The sequence below is a fragment of the Rutilus rutilus genome, assembly GCF_951802725.1.
Source record: "Rutilus rutilus genome assembly, chromosome: 8".
Lineage (NCBI taxonomy): Eukaryota > Metazoa > Chordata > Actinopteri > Cypriniformes > Leuciscidae > Rutilus > Rutilus rutilus.
Genome location: NC_140222.1, coordinates 43,718,227 through 43,739,297, shown reverse-complemented (window position 1 = coordinate 43,739,297; position 21,071 = coordinate 43,718,227).

Sequence of the window (21,071 nt, the reverse complement as noted above, 5' to 3'; positions counted from 1 at the left end):
AGGACTCTTTGGACAGAAATATGTTCAGTAGGTCAAAAGGGGACCTCTGAATAGCTGATTTATCATCAGAAAGAGTCTATAACTTTATATAGATTAAAAAATTTGATGACCAGAAATAAGTTCAAAAGGTCAGATATGGACATCTATATGGCTTATGAAGCATCAGAAGGAATCTATGAGTATGTATAGAAAGCCCAAGATCAAGGACTCTTTGGCCAGAAACATGTTCAGTAGATCAAAAGGGGACCTCTGTATAGCTGATTTATCATCAAAAGGAGTCTATAACTTTATATAGTTTGAATTTTTTTTAGGACACTTTGACCACAAATAAGTTCAAAAGGTCAGATATGGACATCTATATGGCTTATGAAGCACCAGAAGGAGTCTATGAGTATGTATAGAAATCCCAATATCGAGGACTCTTTGGCCAGAAACATGTTCAGGAGATCAAAAGGGGACCTCTGTATAGCTGACTTATCATCAAAAGGAGTCTATAACTTTATATAGTTTGAATTTTTTTATGACACTTTGACCACAAATAAGTTCAAAAGGTCAGATATGGACATCTATATGGCTTATGAAGCATCATAAGGAATCTATGAGTATGTATAGAAAGCCCAAGATCGAGGACTCTTTGGCCAGAAACATGTTCAGTAGATCAAAAGGGGCCCTCTGTCTAGCTGATTTATCATCAAAAGAAGTCTATAAACTTTATATAGTTTGAAAACATGTTAGGACACTTTGACCACAAATAAGTTCAAAAGGTCAGATATGGACATCTATATGGCTTATGAAGCATCAGAAGGAATCTATGAGTATGTATAGAAAGCCCAAGATCGAGGACTCTTTGGCCAGAAACATGTTCAGTAGATCAAAAGGGGACCTCTGTCTAGCTGATTTATCATCAAAAGAAGTCTATAAACTTTATATAGTTTGAAAACATGTTAGGACACTTTGACCACAAATAAGTTCAAAAGGTCAGATATGGACATCTATATGGCTTATGAAGCATCAGAAGGAGTCTATGAGTATGTATAGAAAGCCCAAGATCGAGGACTCTTTGGCCAGAAACATGTTCAGTAGATCAAAAGGGGACCTCTGTCTAGCTGATTTATCATCAAAAGAAGTCTATAAACTTTATATAGTTTGAAAACATGTTAGGACACTTTGACCACAAATAAGTTCAAAAGGTCAGATATGGACATCGATATGGCTTATGAAGCATCAGAAGGAATCTATGAGTATGTATAGAAAGCATAAGATCGAGGACTCTTTGGCCAGAAATATGTTCAGTAGTTCAAAAGGGGACCTCTGTATAGCTGACTTATCATCAAAAGGAGTCTATAACTTTGTATAGTTTGAATTTTTTTTTAGGACACTTTGACCACAAATAAGTTCAAAATGTCAGATATGGACATCTATATGGCTTATGAAGCACCAGAAGGAGTCTATGAGTATGTATAGAAATCCCAATATCGAGGACTCTTTGGCCAGAAACATGTTCAGGAGATCAAAAGGGGACCTCTGTATAGCTGACTTATCATCAAAAGGAGTCTATAACTTTATATAGTTTGAATTTTTTTATGACACTTTGACCACAAATAAGTTCAAAAGGTCAGATATGGACATCTATATGGCTTATGAAGCATCAGAAGTAGTCTATGAGTATGTATAGAAAGCCCCAAGATCAAGGACTCTTTGGCCAGAAATATGTTCAGTAGGTCAAAAGGGGACCTCTGTATAGCTGATTTATCATCAAAAGGAGTCTATAACTTTATATAGTTTGAATTTTTTTTAGGAAACTTTGACCACAAATAAGTTCAAAAGGTCGGATATGGACATCTATATGGCTTATGAGGCATCAGAAGGAGTCTATGAGTATGTATAGAAAGCACAAGATCGAGGACTCTTTGGCCAGAAATATGTTCAGTAGTTCAAAAGGGGACCTCTGTATAGCTGATTTATCATCAAAAGGAGTCTATAACTTTCTATAGTTTGAAAAAATGTTAGGACACTTTGACCACAAATAAATTCAAAAGGTCAGATATGGACATCTATATGGCTTATGAAGCACCAGGAGGAGTCTATGAGTATGTATAGAAAGCATAACATCGAGGACTCTTTGGCCAGAAATATGTCAGGAAGATATAACATCCGAAGATATCAGTCTGAATGTATAGTGTTAATCATTTAGGACTCTTTGGCCAGAAATATGTTCAATAGGTCAAAAGGGGACCTCTGAATAGCTGATTTATCATCAGAAAGAGTCTATAACTTTATATAGTTTAAAAACTTTTGATGACCAGAAATAAGTTCAAAAGGTCAGATATGGATATCTATATGGCTTATGTAACATTAGAAGGAGTCTATGAGTATGTATAGAAAGGTCAAGATCGAGAACTCTATGGCCAAAAATATATTCCTTGGGTCAAATATGGACTTCTGTATGGCTGATTTAACATCAGGAGTCTATGAGTTTCTAAGAGTAAAAAACATTTTGAGGATTCTTTGGCCAAAAACATGTTAAATCAGTCAAATATGGCTACAGTCTGGCTGACATAACATCAAGAGAAGTCTTTATGGTAGGAGAAATATAAATAGTAAGGTAAATGTTCAAGGTCTCTGGCCAGAAATATGTTCAGAAGGTCAAATATGGACTTCTGTATGGCTGATTTAACATCAGAAGGAGTTTATACATTTAGACAAAATCCTTTTGAGAACTCTTTGGTCAATTTTTTTTTCAATCAGTCAAATATGGACTACTGTCTGCCTGATTTTACATTACGAGAAGTCAGTCTATATGTATAGTGAGTTGATGTTCACTGACTCTGGCCATAAATATGTACAGTAGGTCAAAAATAGACCACTGGCTGGTTAATATAACATCACAAGAAGTCAGTCTGTAGTATAGCAAGACAATGTTCAAGAACTCTTTGGCCTGAAATATGTTCAGAAGGTCAAAAGGTGACCTTTGTATAGCTGATTTATCATCAGAAGGAGTCTATAATTTTATAAGAGTAAAAAAAACAAACATTTCGAGGCCTCTTTGGCCAAAAATGTGTTCAATCGGTCAAATATCGACTACTCCTTGCCTGAGTTAACATCACGAGAAGTCAATATGTACGTATAGTAAGTTAAGTTTCATGGTCTCTTGGCAGAAATATGTTTAGTAGGTCAAAAATGTACTTTTTTTTTATGGGTGATGTAACATCAGAAGGAGTCTATAAGTTTGTTTAAAAACCTTTGAGGACCCTTTGACCAGAAATAAGTTCAATAGGTCAAATATGCACCTCTATATGGCTGATTTAACATCAGAAGGAGTCTATAAGTTTATAATATACATAAAATACCTTTTGAGGACTCTTTTGCCAAAAATATGTTCAATCAGTCAAATATGGACTACTGTCTGGCTTACAAACATACAAGACTGACTTCTTGTGATGTTATATAAGACAAGAGGGACCTCTGTAGGCCTGATTTGACACATGACATATGTGCATTGGCATTGCACAATAACTAACTTATTCATTTATTCTTTTAAGGGAAATTATTGCATTTACCTCTTGCATTACATAAGAATTAGCGTTGAATAATAATGTATTATTATTATATCTAACTATATCAGTTAGATATTTTATGCAGTGGAATGTAGATAGTTGAGATAGTTATTGTATGTTTGTGATGCACTCATAGCTTATGTGTTATTCTTCAATGCACAAAGTTTGATCTTGTGTGAAATGCAATGCAGTAGCACATATTGTATTTCCTCAAAGCAAAACGCAATGTAGTTTGAGAATGAGTTACTTCTGGTGTGTAATGCAATGCAAGAAGTGCATAGCCTATATGTTATTCTTCAATGCACAACGTTAGATCGTTAGTGCAATGCAATGCAATGCACCAACAAACGTAATCTCTTTAATGAACATGGGAATGATTTAGGTCTGGTGTGCAATGAAATGCAAAAAGTGCATAACCTATATGTTATTCTTTCGTGCACAAAGTTAGATCGTTAGTGCAATGCAATGCAATGCAACAACACACATATCATCTCTATAATGAACTTGGGAATGATTTTGTTCTGGTGTGCAATGCAATGCGAAAAGAGCATAACCTATATGTTATTTTTCAGTGCACAACGTTAGATCGTTAGTGCAATGCAATGCAGTGCAAAGCAATGCAATGCAATGCAAAGCAATGCAAAGCAATGCAAAGCAATGCAAAGCAATGCAAAGCAATGCAAAGCAATGCAAAGCAATGCAATGCAATGCAATGCAATACAATGCAATGCAATGCAATGCAACAACAAACGTTATGTCTTTAATGAACATGGGAATGATTTAGTTCTGGTGTGCAATGCAATGCAATACGTGCATAACCTATATGTTGTCACTTTAATGAACATGGGAATGATTTAGTAGTCTGGTATGCAATGCAATGCGAAAACTGCATAACCTATATGTTATTCTTCAGTGCACAACGTTAGATCGTTAGTGCAATGCAATGCAACAGCACACATGTTATCTCTTTAATGAACATGGGAATGGTTAAGTTCTAGTGTGCAATGCAATGCAAAAAGTGTATAACCTATATGTTTTTCTTTAGTGCACAACGTTAGATCGTTTGTGCAATGCAACAACACATATGTTATCTCTTTAATGAACATGGGAATGGTTAAGTTGTAGTGTGCAATGCAATGCAACAGCACACATGTTATCTCTTTAATGAACATGGGAATGGTTAAGTTCTAGTGTGCAATGCAATGCAAAAAGTGTATAACCTATATGTTATTCTTCAGTGCACAACGTTAGATCGTTAGTGCAATGCAATGCAACAACACAAATACCATCTCTTTAATGAACATGGGAATGGTTAAGTTCTAGTGTGCAATGCAATGCAATGCAAAAAGTGCATAACCTATATGTTATTCTTCAGTGCACAACGTTAGATCGTTAGTGCAATGCAATGCAACAACACAAATATCATCTCTTTAATGAACATGGGAATGGTTAAGTTCTAGTGTGCAATGCAATGCAATGCAAAAAGTGCATAACCTATATGTTATTCTTCAGTGCACAACGTTACATCGCTAGTGCAATGCAATGCAACAACACACATATCATCTCTTAAAAGAACATGGGAATTATTTATTTCTGGTGTGCAATGCAATGCAAAAAGTGTATAACCTATATGTTATTCTTCAGAGCACAACGTTAGATCGTTTGTGCAATGCAATGCAATGCAACAACAAACATTATCTCTTTAATGAACATGGGAATGATTTAGTTCTGATGTGCAATGCAATGCAATGCAAAAAGTGCATAACCTATATGTTTTTCTTCAGTGCACAACGTTAGATCGTTTGTGCAATAAAATGCAATGCAATGCAATTGCAACAACACACGTTATCTCTTTAATGAACATGGGAATGATTTAGTAGTCTGGTATGCAATGCAATGCAATGCAATGCGAAAAGTGCATAACCTATATGTTATTCTTCAGTGCACAACGTTAGATCGTTAGTGCAATGCAATGCAACAACACATATACCATCTCTTTAATGAACATGGGAATGGTTAGTTCTAGTGTGCAATGCAATGCAATGCAAAAAGTGCATAACCTAAATGTTATTCTTCAGTGCACTAAGTTAGATCGTTAGTGCAATGCAATGCAATGCAATGCAATGCAGTACAAGGCATTGCAATGCAATGCAACAACACACGTTATGTCTTTAATCAACATGGGAATGAGGTAGTTCTGGTGTGCAATGCAATGAAATGCAAAAAGTGCATAACCTATATGTTATTCTTGAGTGCACAACGTTACATCGCTAGTGCAATGCAATGCAATGCAATGCACCAACAAACGTTATCTCTATAATGAACTTGGGAATGATTTTGTTCTGGTGTGCAATGCAATGCGAAAAGAGCATAACCTATATGTTATTTTTCAGTGCACAATGTTAGATCGTTAGTGCAATGCAATGCAATGCAATGCACTGCAGTGCAAAGCAATGCAATGCAAAGCAATGCAAAGCAATGCAAAGCAATGCAAAGCAATGCAAAGCAATGCAATACAATGCAATGCAACAACACACGTTATGTCTTTAATGAACATGGGAATGATTTAGTTCTGGTGTGCAATGCAATGCAATACGTGCATAACCTATGTGTTATTCTTCAGTGCACAACGTTAGATCGTTAGTGCAATGCAATGCAATGCAATGCAGTGCAAAGCAATGCAAATAAATGCAATGCAATGCAATGCAATGCAATGCAACAACACACGTTATGTTTTAATCAACATGGGAATGAGGTAGTTCTGGTGTGCAATGCAATGCAAAAAGTGCATAACATATGTTATTCTTCAGTGCACAAAGTTAGATCGTTAGTGCAATGCAATGCAGTGCAAAGCAATGCAAAGCAGTGCAATTCAATGTAATGCAATGCAATACATTGCATTGCAATGCAATGCAATACATTGCAATGCAGCAACACTCGTTATGTCTTTAATAAACATGGGAATGATTTAGTTCTGGTGTGCAATGCAATGCAATACGTGCACAACGTTAGATCGTTAGTGCAATGCAATGCAGTGCAAAGCAATGCAAATCAATGCAATGCAATACAATGCAATGCAACAACACACGTTATGTCTTTAATGAACATGGGAATGATTTAGTTCTGGTGTGCAATGCAATGCAATACGTGCATAACCTATATGTTATTCTTCAGTGCACAACGTTAGATCGTTAGTGCAATGCAATGCAGTGCAAAGCAATGCAAATAAATGCAATGCACTGCAATGCAATGCAACAACACACGTTATGTTTTTAATCAACATGGGAATGAGGTATTTCTGGTGTGCAATGCAATGCAAAAAGTGCATAACATATGTTATTCTTCAGCGCACAAAGTTAGATCGTTAGTGCAATGCAATGCAGTGCAAAGCAATGCAAAGCAGTGCAATTCAATGTAATGCAATGCAATACATTGCATTGCAATGCAATGCAATACATTGCAATGCAGCAACACTCGTTATGTCTTTAATAAACATGGGAATGATTTAGTTCTGGTGTGCAATGCAATGCAATACGTGCACAACGTTAGATCGTTAGTGCAATGCAATGCAGTGCAAAGCAATGCAAATCAATGCAATGCAATACAATGCAATGCAACAACACACGTTATGTCTTTAATGAACATGGGAATGATTTAGTTCTGGTGTGCAATGCAATGCAATGCGAAAAGTGCATAACCTATATGTTATTTTTCAGTGCACAACGTTAGATCTTTAGTGCAATGCAGTGCAAAGCAATGCAAATGAATGTAATGCAACGCAAATCATTGCATTGCAATACATTGCAATGCAATGCAATGCAATACAATGCAATGCAACAACACACGTTATGTCTTTAATGAACATTGGAATGATTTAGTCCATATAGATGTCCATATCTGACCTTTTGAACTTACTTGTGGTCAAAGTGTCCTAACATTTTTTCAAACTATATAAAGTTATACATGGTGGCCTTTTGATGATAAATCAGCTATACAGAGGGCCCCTTTTGACCTACTGAACATATTTCTGGCCAAATAGTCCTCGATCTTGGGCTTTCTATACATACTTATAGACTCCTTCTGGTGCTTCATAAGCCATATAGATGTCCATATCTGACAATTTGAACTTATTTGTGGTCAAAGTGTCCTAAAAAAAATTAAAACTATATAAAGTTATAGACTCCTTTTGATGATAAGTCAGCTATACAGAGGTCCCCTTTTGACCTCCTGAACATATTTCTGGCCAAAGAGTCCTCGATCTTGGGCTTTCTATACATACTCATAGACTCCTTCTGGTGATTCATAAGATATAGATTTCCATATCTGACCTTTTGAACTTATTTGTGGTCAAAGTGTCCTCAAAATTTTTCAAACTATAGAAAGTTATAGACTCCTTTTGATGATAAATCAGCAATACAAAGGTCCCCTTTTGACCTCCTGAGCATATTTCTGGCCAAAGAGTCCTTGATCTTGGGCATTCTATACATGCTCATAGACTCCTTCTGGTGCTTCATAAGCCATATAGATTTCCATGTCTGACCTTTTGAACTTATTTGTGGTCAAAGTGTCCTCAAAATTTTTCAAACTATAGAAAGTTATAGACTCCTTTTGATGATAAATCAGCAATACAAAGGTCCCCTTTTGACCTCCTGAGCATATTTCTGGCCAAAGAGTCCTTGATCTTGGGCATTCTATACATGCTCATAGACTCCTTCTGGTGCTTCATAAGCCATATAGATTTCCATATCTGACCTTTTGAACTTATTTGTGGTCAAAGTGTCCTGAAAATTTTTCAAACTATATAAAGTTATAGACTCCTTTTGATGATAAATCAGCTATACAGAGGTCCCCTTTTGACCTCCTGAACATATTTCTGGCCAAAGAGTCCTCGATCTTGGGCTTTCTATACATACTCATAGACTCCTTCTGATGCTTCATAAGCCATATAGATGTCCATATCTGACCTTTTGAATTTATTTGTGGTCAAAGTGTCCTAAACTTTTTCAAACCATATATAGTTATAGACTCCTTTTAAAGATAAATCAGCTATACAGAGGTCCCCTTTTGACCTACTGAACATATTTCTGGCCAAAGAGTCCTCGATCTTGGGCTTTCTATACATACTCATAGACTCCTTCTGGTGCTTCATAAGCCATATAGATTTCCATATCTGACATTTTGAACTTATTTGTGGTCAAAGTGTCCTAAAAAAACTTCAAACTATACAAAGTTATAGACTCCTTTTGATGATAAGTCAGCTATACAGAGGTCCCCTTTTGACCTCCTGAACATATTTCTGGCCAAAGAGTCCTTGATCTTGGGCTTTCTATACATACTCATAGACTCCTTCTGATGCTTCATAAGCCATATAGATGTCCATATCTGACCTTTTGAACTTATTTGTGGTCAAAGTGTCCTAAACTTTTTCAAACCATATATAGTTATAGACTCCTTTTAAAGATAAATCAGCTATACAGAGGGCCCCTTTTGACCTACTGAACATATTTCTGGCCAAAGAGTCCTCAATCTTGGGCTTTCTATACATACTCATAGACTCCTTCTGATGCTTCATAAGCCATAGAGATATCCATATCTATCCTTTTGAACTTATTTCTTGTCAAAGTGTCCTAAAAAAAATTCAAACTATATAAAGTTATAGACTCCTTTTGATGATAAATCAGCTATACAGAGGTCCCATTTTGACCTCCTGAACATATTTCTGACCAAAGAGTCCTTGATCTTGGGCTTTCTATACATACTCATAGACTCCTTCTGATGCTTCATAAGCCATATAGATGTCCATATCTGACCTTTTGAACTTACTTGTGGTCAAAGTGTCCTAACATTTTTTCAAACTATATAAAGTTATAGACTCCTTTTGATGATAAATCAGCTATACAGAGGTCCCCTTCTGACCTACTGAACATATTTCTGGCCAAAGAGTCCTAAAAGATTAACACTATACATTCAGACTGATATCTTCGGATGTTATATCATCCTGACAAAAGTCCATATTTGACCTACCGAATTTTTTTCTGGCCATGGAGTGAGTACTCGAAACTTGATCTTTCCATATATACTTGTTGACTCTTTCTGATGTTACGTCAGACATACAGAATTCCATATTTGACCCAAGGAACATATTTCTGGCCAAAGAGACCTCTATCTTGGGCTTTCTATACATACTCATAGACTCCTTCTGATGCTTCATAAGCCATATAGATATCCATATCTATCCTTTTGAACTTATTTCTTGTCAAAGTGTCCTAAAAAAAATTCAAACTATATAAAGTTATAGACTCCTTTTGATGATAAATCAGCTAGACAGAGGGCCCCTTTTGACCTCCTGAACATATTTCTGACCAAAGAGTCCTTGATCTTGGGCTTTCTATACATACTCATAGACTCCTTCTGATGCTTCATAAGCCATATAGATGTCCATATCTGACCTTTTGAACTTACTTGTGGTCAAAGTGTCCTAAAAAAAATTCAAACTATGTAAGTTATAGAATCCTTTTGATGATAAATCAGCTATACAGAGGTCCCCTTTTGACCTCCTGAACATATTTCTGGCCAAAGAGTCCTTGATCTTGGGCTTTCTATACATACTCATAGACGCCTTCTGATGCTTCATAAGCCATATAGATGTCCATATCTGACCTTTTGAACTTATTTGTGGTCAAAGTGTCCTCAAAATTTTTCAAACTATAGAAAGTTATAGACTCCTTTTGATGATAAATCAGCTATACAGAGGGCCCCTTCTGACCTACTGAACATATTTCTGGCCAAAGAGTCTTCGATCTTGCGTTTTCTATACATACTCATAGATTCCTTCTGGTGCTTCATAAGCCATATAGATTTCCATATCTGACATTTTGAACTTATTTGTGGTCAAAGTGTCCTAAAAAAAATTCAAACATGTAAGTTATAGAATACTTTTGATGATAAATCAGCTATACAGAGGTCCCATTTTGACCTCCTGAACATATTTCTGGCCAAAGAGTCCTTGATCTTGGGCTTTCTATACATACTCATAGACGCCTTCGATGCTTCATAAGCCTTATAGATGTCCATATCTGACCTTTTGAACTTATTTGTGGTCAAAGTGTCCTCAAAATTTTTCAAACTATAGAAAGTTATAGACTCCTTTTGATGATAAATCAGCTATACAGAGGTCCCCTTTTGACCTCCTGAACATATTTCTGGCCAAAGAGTCCTCGATCTTGCTCTTTCTATACATACTCATAGACTCCTTCTGGTGCTTCATAAGCCATATAGATTTCCATATCTGACATTTTGAACTTATTTGTGGTCAAAGTGTCCTAAAGAAAATTGAAACTATGTAAGTTATAGAATCCTTTTGATGATAAATCAGCTATACAGAGGTCCCATTTTGACCTCCTGAACATATTTCTGGCCAAAGAGTCCTTGATCTTGGGCTTTCTATACATACTCATAGACGCCTTCGATGCTTCATAAGCCATATAGATGTCCATATCTGACCTTTTGAACTTATTTGTGGTCAAAGTGTCCTAACATTTTTTCAAACTATAGAAAGTTATAGACTCCTTTTGATGATAAATCAGCTATACAGAGGGCCCCTTCTGACCTACTGAACATATTTCTGGCCAAAGAGTCCTAAAAGATTAACACTATACATTCAGACTGATATCTTCGGATGTTATATCATCCTGACAAAAGTCCATATTTGACCTACTGAACTTATTTCTGGTCAAATGGTCCTCAAAGGGTTTCTTATTATGTTAATTCAGCCATACAGAGGTTCCTATTTGAACTACTGAACACATTTTTGGCCAAAGAGTCTTTGAACATTAACTTTCTCTGCTTATTGACTTCTCTTAATAATACATTAGCCATACAAAAGTCCATATTTGACCTACTAATATATTTCTGGTCAAAGAGTCCCTGATCTTGACCTTTCTGTACATGCTCATTGACAGCTTCTGATGTTTCATCAGCTTGAAAGATGTCCATACTTGACCCATTGAATATATTTCTGACCATAGAGTCCTCGATCTTGAACTTTCTAAACATACTTGTAGACTTGTTAATTAATTATCTGCTATCCAATGTATTTGAACAGTAGTTCAAATTTTATATTTTGAACATGTTTCTAGACATGAGAATTGAATTGCTTTTACAATCCTTCTGATGTTTCATCAGCCATACAGTATAGTTCAAATTTGACCTATTGAACATTTCTATAACCAAAGTGTTCTCGATCTTGATCGTTCTATACATAATCATAGGCTTGTTCTGATGTTTCATCATTGAGACAGAAGTCAGTTATTGACCTACTGAACATATTTCTGGCCAAAAGAGTCGTCAAAAGGTATGTTTATATGCATTCTCATCGACTACTTTTGATGTTAAATCAACCATATTGTTAGTCCAAATTTGACCCATTGAACATATATCTGGCCAAAGAGACCTAGAACTTTAATTATCTATACATAATTATCTCCTTCTGATTTTTCATCACCTAGGCTATTATCCATATTTGACAATTGAACATATTTCTGGCTGGAAGAGTCCTTGATCTTTCTATACGTACTCATAGATAGTACGTTTCAGATAGTACTTCAGCCAAAAAATGATCCATAATTGATTACTAAACTCATTTCTGAGCGATGGGTTTATAATCTTGATTTCTCTATACATTGACTCCTTCTGATGTTACAATAGCAAAACATTATTGTATTGTATTGTATCAATATGACCTATTAAACCTATTTCTGACCAATGAGTCTATGAACATTTTTCATTACATACTCAATGACTCCTGATTTTACAACAGCAATATAGTATTTCAAAATTTGATCAATTGAACATATTTCTGGCCAAAGAGACCTTGATCTTATTCTTTCTATACATACTCCTTCTGATGTTTCATCAGCCAGATAATTGTCCACAATTGACCTACTGAACATTTTTCTGCCCGAAGAGTCTATGAACTTGAACTTTCTATACATAATCATTTACTTCTGATGTTTCTTCAGCCATACAGTAGTCCAGATTTGACATGTTGAACATATTTCTGACCAAAGAGATTTTGATCTTGAACTTTCTATTCATAATTATAGACTCTTTCAGAAAGTTACATCGGACAGACAATTGTCCATATTAATTATTAAACATATTTCTGGCCAACAAGTCCATGAACTTGAACATTCTGTACATGCTAACTGACTCCTTTTAGTGTTTCATCAGCCAGACATTAGTCCATAATTGACCTACTGAACATATTGCTGCCCGAAGAGTCTTGAACTTGAACTTTCTATATAGGCTCATTGACTCCTTCTGATGTTTCACAAGCAGACAATAGTCCATAATTGACCCTCTGAACATATTTATAGTAAAAGATTCCTCTGTCTTGAACTTTCTATAGATTCTCAGTGACTCCATATAGATAATTGACCCACTGAACATATTTCTACCTGAAGAGTCTTTGAACTTGAACTTTCTATTCATAATCTTCTTCCTCAATCTTCATTGACTTCTGATTCATCAGCCAGACAGCAGTCCATATTTGACCCACTAAACATATTTCTGGCAAAAGAGTCCTCGATCTTGAACCTTTTAAACATACTCATAGACTCTTTCTGGTGTTTCATCAGCCATGCAGTAGTTCTGATTTGACATAATGAACATATTTCTGACCGAAGAGTCCTCGATCTTGAACTTTCTATTCATACTTATAGACTCTTTCAGATAGTACATCGGCCAGACAATTGTAGATATTGACTATTGAAGTAAAAGAGTTCTCGATCTTGAACTTTCTATACATTCTCAGTGATGCCTTATTTTGTTTCTTTAGCCATACAGAAGTCCAGATTTGACATGTTGAACATATTTCTGACTTGAAAATTTTGTACATGCTAATTGACTCCTTTTAGTGTTTCATCAGCCAGACAGTAGTCAATAATGGACCTACTGAAAATATTTCTGGTAAAAGAGTCCTCGATTTTGAACTTTCTATACATTCTCAGTGCCGCCTTATTTTGTTTCTTTAGCCATAAAGTAGTTCAGATTTAACATGTTGAACATATTTCTGACTGAAGAGTCCTTGATCTTGAACTTTCTATTCACACTTATAGACTCCTTCAGATAGTACATCGGCCAGACAACTGTCCATAATGACTTTTTTTTTCTTTTTTTTCTGGCCAACGAGTCTATGTACTTGAACTTTCTATACATGCTCATTGACTTCTTTTAGTGCTTCATCAGCCAGAGAGTACTCCATAATTTACCTACTGAACATATTTCTAGTAAAAGAGTCCTCGATCTTGAACATTCTACATGCTCATTGACTCCTTATGCTGTTTCTTTCTACACATAGTCGTTTACTCCATCTGATGTTACATCAGCCATAAAGAAGTCCATAATTGACCCAAGGGACATATTTGTGGCCAATCTTGAACTTTCTATACATACTCATAGTCTCTTTCTGATTCTTCATAAGGCATATTTATGTCCATATTTATGACTTATTATTATTTCTGGTCAAAGGTTCCTCAAAAGTTTTTAAACTATGTAAAATTATAGACTCCATCTGATGATAAATCAGACCAAAAGAGGTCAAATTTTGACTCTTGAGTCAATATGTATAGAGAGTTAATGTTCAATGATTCTTTGTCCAAAAATATATTCAGAGGGTCACATACCTGTTAAAGTGATGTATCATCAGAAGAAGTCTATGAGTATTTAGTAAGTTAACTTGTGAGGACCTTTTTGCCAAAAATATTTTCAATTCGCCAGATATGGACATCTATATAGCTAATGAAGAATCAGAAAGAGTCAATGAGTATATATAGAATGGTCAAGTTGAGACTCTTTGACCAGAAAAAATTTCAGTATGTCAAATATGGACTTTTGTCATGATGATATAACATCCGAAGATATCAATCTGAATGTATAGTGTTAATCTTTAAGGACTCTTTGGCCAGTAATATTTTCGGACATCCGAAGGAGTCTATAGATTATGACAGACAAAATACTTTTGAGAACTCTTTGGTCAAATTTTTTTTCAATCGGTCAAATATGGACTACTGCCTGCCTGGTTTGGCATTGCAAGAAGTCAGTCTATATTGTATAGTGAGTTAATGTTCACGGACTCTGGCCAGAAATATTTTCAGTAGGTCAAAAATAGACTACTGGCTGGTTAATATAACATCACAACAAGTCAATCTGTAGTCAAAAGTCAAAAGTTCAAGCAAGATAATGTTCAAGAACTCTTTGGCCAGAAATATGTTCAAAAGGTCAAAAGGTGACCTTTGTATAGCTGATTTATCATCAGAAAGAGTTAACTTTATATAGTTTAAAAACTTTTGATGACCAGAAATAAGTTCAAAAGGTCAGATATGGATATCTATATGGCTTATGTAACATTAGAAGGAGTCTATGAGTATGTATAGAAAGGTCAAGATCGAGAACTCTATGGCCATAAATATATTCCTTGGGTCAAATATGGACTTCTGTATGGCCGATTTAACATCAGAAGGAGTTTATGAGTTTCTAAGAGTAAAAAAACATTTTGAGGATTCTTTGGCCAAAAACATGTTAAATCAGTCAAATATGGCTACAGTCTGGCTGACATAACATCACGAGAAGTCTTTATGGTAGGAGAAATATAAATAGTAAGGTAAATGTTCAAGGTCTCTGGCCAGAAATATGTTCAGAAGGTCAAAAATAGACTACTGGCTGGTTAATATAACATCACAACAAGTCAATCTGTAGTATAGCAAGATAATGTTCAAGAACTCTTTGGCCAGAAATATGTTCAGAAGGTCAAAAGGTGACCTTGGTATAGCTGATTTATTATCAGAACTTTATATAGTTTGAAAAATTTTGAGGACACTTTGACCAGAAATAAGTTCAAAAGGTCAGATATTGAAATCTATATGGCTTATGAAGAAGGAGTCTATGAGTATGTATAGAAAGCCCAAGATCGAGGACTCTTTGGCCAGAAATATGTTCTGGAGGTCAAAAGGGGACCTCTGTATAGCTGATTTATCATCAAAAGGAGTCTATAACTTTATATAGTTTGAAAAAATGTTAGGACACTTTGACCACAAATAAGTTCAAAAGGTCAGATATGGACATCTATATGGCTTATGAAAATTCAGAAGGAGTCTATGAGTATGTATCGAAAACGCAAGATCGAGGACTTTTTGGCCAGAAATATGTTCAGTAGGTCAAAAGGGGCCCTCTGTATAGCTGATTTATCTTTAAAAGGAGTCTATAACTTTATATAGTTTGAAAAATTTTAGGACACTTTGACCACAAATAAGTTCAAAATGTCAGATATGGAAATCTATATTGCTTATGAAGCATCAGAAGGAGTCTATGAGTATGTATAGAAAGCCCAAGATCGAGGACTCTTTGGCCAGAAATATGTTCTGGAGGTCAAAAGGGGACCTCTGTATAGCTGACATCATCAAAAGGAGTCTATAACTTTCTATAGTTTGAAAAAAATTTGGACACTTTGACCACAAATAAGTTCAAAAGGTCAGATATGGACATCTATATGGCTTATGAAGCATCAGAAGGAGTCTATGAGTATGTATAGAAAACGCAAGATCGAGGACTCTTTGGCCAGAAATATGTTCAGTAGGTCAGAAGGGGCCCTCTGTATAGCTGATTTATCATCAAAAGGAGTCTATAACTTTATATAGTTTGAAAAATTTTAGGACACTTTGACCACAAATAAGTTCAAAATGTCAGATATGGAAATCTATATTGCTTATGAAGCATCAGAAGGAGTCTATGAGTATGTATAGAAAGCCCAAGATCGAGGACTTTTTGGCCAGAAATATGTTCAGTAGGTCAACAGGGGACCTCTGTATAGCTGATTTATCATCAAAAGGAGTCTATCACTTTATATAGTTTGAAAAAATGTTAGGACACTTTGACCACAAATAAGTTCAAAAGGTCAGATATGGAAATCTATATGGCTTATGAAGCATCAGAAGGAGTCTATGAGTATGTATAGAAAACGCAAGATCGAGGACTCTTTGGCCAGAAATATGTTCAGGAGGTCAAAAGGGGACCTCTGTATAGCTGATTTATCATCAAAAGGAGTCTATAACTTTATATAGTTTGAATTTTTTTTAGGACACTTTGACCACAAATAAGTTCAAAAGGTCAGATATGGAAATCTATATGGCTTATGAAGCATCAGAAGGAGTCTATGAGTATAGAAAGCCCAAGATCGAGGACTCTTTGGCCAGAAATATGTTCTGGAGGTCAAACGGGGACCTCTGTATATCTGATTTATCATCAAAAGGAGTCTATAACTTTCTATAGTTTGAAAACTTTTCAGGACACTTTGACCACAAATAAGTTCAAAATGTCAGATATGGAAATCTATATGGCTTATGAAGCATCAGAAGGAGTCTAGAAGTATGTATAGAAAGCCCAAGATCGAAGACTCTTTGGCCAGAAATATGTTCTGGAGGTCAAACGGGGACCTCTGTATATCTGATTTATCATCAAAAGTAGTCTATAACTTTATATAGTTTGAATTTTTTTTAGGACACTTTGACCACATATAAGTTCAAAAGGTCAGATATGGACATCTATATGGCTTATGAGGCATCAGAAGGAGTCTATATGTATAGAAAGCCCAAGATCCAGGAATCTTTGGCCAGAAATATGTTTAGGAGGTCAAAAGGGGACCTCTGTATAGCTGATTTATCATCTAAAGGAGTCTATAACTTTATATAGTTTGAAAAATTTTGAGGACACTTTGACCACAAATAAGTTCAAAAGGTAAGATATGGAAATCTATATGGCTTATGAAGCATCAGAAGGAGTCTATGAGTATGTATAGAAAACGCAAGATCGAGGACTCTTTGGCCAGAAATATGTTCAGGAGGTCAAAAGGGGACCTCTGTATAGCTGATTTATCATCAAAAGGAGTCTATAACTTTATATAGTTTGAATTTTTTTTAGGACACTTTGACCACAAATAAGTTCAAAAGGTCAGATATGGACATCTATATGGCTTATGAGGCATCAGAAGGAGTCTATATGTATAGAAAGCCCAAGATCCAGGAATCTTTGGCCAGAAATATGTTTAGGAGGTCAAAAGGGGACCTCTGTATAGCTGATTTATCATCTAAAGGAGTCTATAACTTTATATAGTTTGAAAAATTTTGAGGACACTTTGACCACAAATAAGTTCAAAAGGTCAGATATGGACATCTATATGGCTTATGAAGCATCAGAAGGAGTCTATGAGTATGAATAGAAAGCCCAAGATCGAGGACTCTTTGGCCAGAAATATGTTCTGGAGGTCAAAAGGGGACCTCTGTATAGCTGACATCATCAAAAGAAGTCTATAACTTTCTATAGTTTGAAAAAATTTTGGACACTTTGACCACAAATAAGTTCAAAAGGTCAGATATGGACATCTATATGGCTTATGAAGCATCAGAAGGAGTCTATGAGTATGTATAGAAAACGCAAGATCGAGGACTCTTTGGCCAGAAATATGTTCAGTAGGTCAGAAGGGGCCCTCTGTATAGCTGATTTATCATCAAAAGGAGTCTATAACTTTATATAGTTTGAAAAATTTTAGGACACTTTGACCACAAATAAGTTCAAAATGTCAGATATGGAAATCTATATTGCTTATGAAGCATCAGAAGGAGTCTATGAGTATGTATAGAAAGCCCAAGATCGAGGACTTTTTGGCCAGAAATATGTTCAGTAGGTCAACAGGGGACCTCTGTATAGCTGATTTATCATCAAAAGGAGTCTATCACTTTATATAGTTTGAAAAAATGTTAGGACACTTTGACCACAAATAAGTTCAAAAGGTCAGATATGGAAATCTATATGGCTTATGAAGCATCAGAAGGAGTCTATGAGTATGTATAGAAAACGCAAGATCGAGGACTCTTTGGCCAGAAATATGTTCAGGAGGTCAAAAGGGGACCTCTGTATAGCTGATTTATCATCAAAAGGAGTCTATAACTTTATATAGTTTGAATTTTTTTTAGGACACTTTGACCACAAATAAGTTCAAAAGGTCAGATATGGAAATCTATATGGCTTATGAAGCATCAGAAGGAGTCTATGAGTATAGAAAGCCCAAGATCGAGGACTCTTTGGCCAGAAATATGTTCTGGAGGTCAAACGGGGACCTCTGTATATCTGATTTATCATCAAAAGGAGTCTATAACTTTCTATAGTTTGAAAACTTTTCAGGACACTTTGACCACAAATAAGTTCAAAATGTCAGATATGGAAATCTATATGGCTTATGAAGCATCAGAAGGAGTCTAGAAGTATGTATAGAAAGCCCAAGATCGAAGACTCTTTGGCCAGAAATATGTTCTGGAGGTCAAACGGGGACCTCTGTATATCTGATTTATCATCAAAAGTAGTCTATAACTTTATATAGTTTGAATTTTTTTTAGGACACTTTGACCACATATAAGTTCAAAAGGTCAGATATGGACATCTATATGGCTTATGAGGCATCAGAAGGAGTCTATGAGTATGTATAGAAAACGCAAGATCCAGGAATCTTTGGCCAGAAATATGTTTAGGAGGTCAAAAGGGGACCTCTGTATAGCTGATTTATCATCAAAAGGAGTCTATAACTTTATATAGTTTGAAAAATTTTGAGGACACTTTGACCACAAATAAGTTCAAAAGGTAAGATATGGAAATCTATATGGCTTATGAAGCATCAGAAGGAGTCTATGAGTATGTATAGAAAACGCAAGATCGAGGACTCTTTGGCCAGAAATATGTTCAGGAGGTCAAAAGGGGACCTCTGTATAGCTGATTTATAATCAAAAGGAGTCTATAACTTTCTATAGTTTGAAAGATTTTGAGGACACTTTGACCACAAATAAGTTCAAAATGTCAGATATGGAAATCTATATGGCTTATGAAGCATCAGAAGGAGTCTAGAAGTATGTATAGAAAGCCCAAGATCGAAGACTCTTTGGCCAGAAATATGTTCTGGAGGTCAAACGGGGACCTCTGTATATCTGATTTATCATCAAAAGGAGTCTATAACTTTCTATTGTTTGAAATATTTTGAGGACACTTTGACCACAAATAAGTTCAAAAGGTCAGATATGGACATCTATATGGCTTATGAAGCATCAGAAGGAGTCTATGAGTATGTATAGAAAGCCCAAGATTGAGGACTCTTTGGCCAGAAATATGTTCTGGAGGTCAAAAGGGGACCTCTGTATAGCTGATTTATCATCAAAAGGAGTCTATAACTTTATATAGTTTGAAAAAATGTTAGGACACTTTGACCACAAATAAGTTCAAAAGGTCAGATATGGACATCTATATGGCTTATGAAAATTCAGAAGGAGTCTATGAGTATGTATAGAAAGCCCAAGATCGAGGACTCTTTGGCCAGAAATATGTTCAGGAGGTCAAAATGGGACCTCTGTATAGCTGATTTATCATCAAAAGGAGTCTATAACTTTATATAGTTAGAATTTTTTTAGGACATTTTGGCCACAAATAAGTTCAAAAGGTCAGATATGGACATCTATATGGCTTATGAAGCACCAGAAGGAGTCTATGAGTATGTATAGAAAGCCCAAGATCGAGGACTCTTAGGCCAGAATTATGTTCATGAGTTCAAAAGGGGACCTCTGTATAGCTGATTTATCATCAAAAGGAGTCTATAACTTTATATAGTTTGAAAAAATGTTAGGACACTTTGACCACAAATAAGTTCAAAAGGTCAGATATGGACATCTATATGGCTTATGAAGCATCAGAAGGCGTCTATGAGTATGTATAGAAAGCCCAAGACCAAGGACTCTTTGGCCAGAAATATGTTCAGTAGGTCAAAATGGAACCTCTGTATAGCTGATTTATCATCAAAAGGATTCTATAACTTACATAGTTTGAATTTTTTTTAGGACACTTTGACCACAAATAAGTTCAAAAGGTCAGATATGGACATCTATATGGCTTATGAAGCATCAGAAGGAGTCTATGAGTATGTATAGAAAACGCAAGATCGAGGACTCTTTGGCCAGAAATATGTTCAGTAGGTCAGAAGGGGCCCTCTGTATAGCTGATTTATCATCAAAAGGAGTCTATAACTTTATATAGTTTGAAAAATTTTAGGACACTTTGACCACAAATAAGTTCAAAATGTCAGATATGGAAATCTATATTGCTTATGAAGCATCAGAAGGAGTCTATGAGTATGTATAGAAAGCCCAAGATCGAGGACTCTTTGGCCAGAAATATGTTCTGGAGGTCAAAAGGGGACCTCTGTATAGCTGACATCATCAAAAGGAGTCTATAACTTTATATAGTTTCAATTTATTTTAGGACACTTTGACCACAAATAAGTTCAAAAGGTCAGATATGGAAATCTATATGGCTTATGAAGCATCAGAAGGAGTCTATGAGTATAGAAAGCCCAAGATCGAGGACTCTTTGGCCAGAAATATGTTCTGGAGGTCAAATGGGGACCTCTGTATAGCTGATTTATCA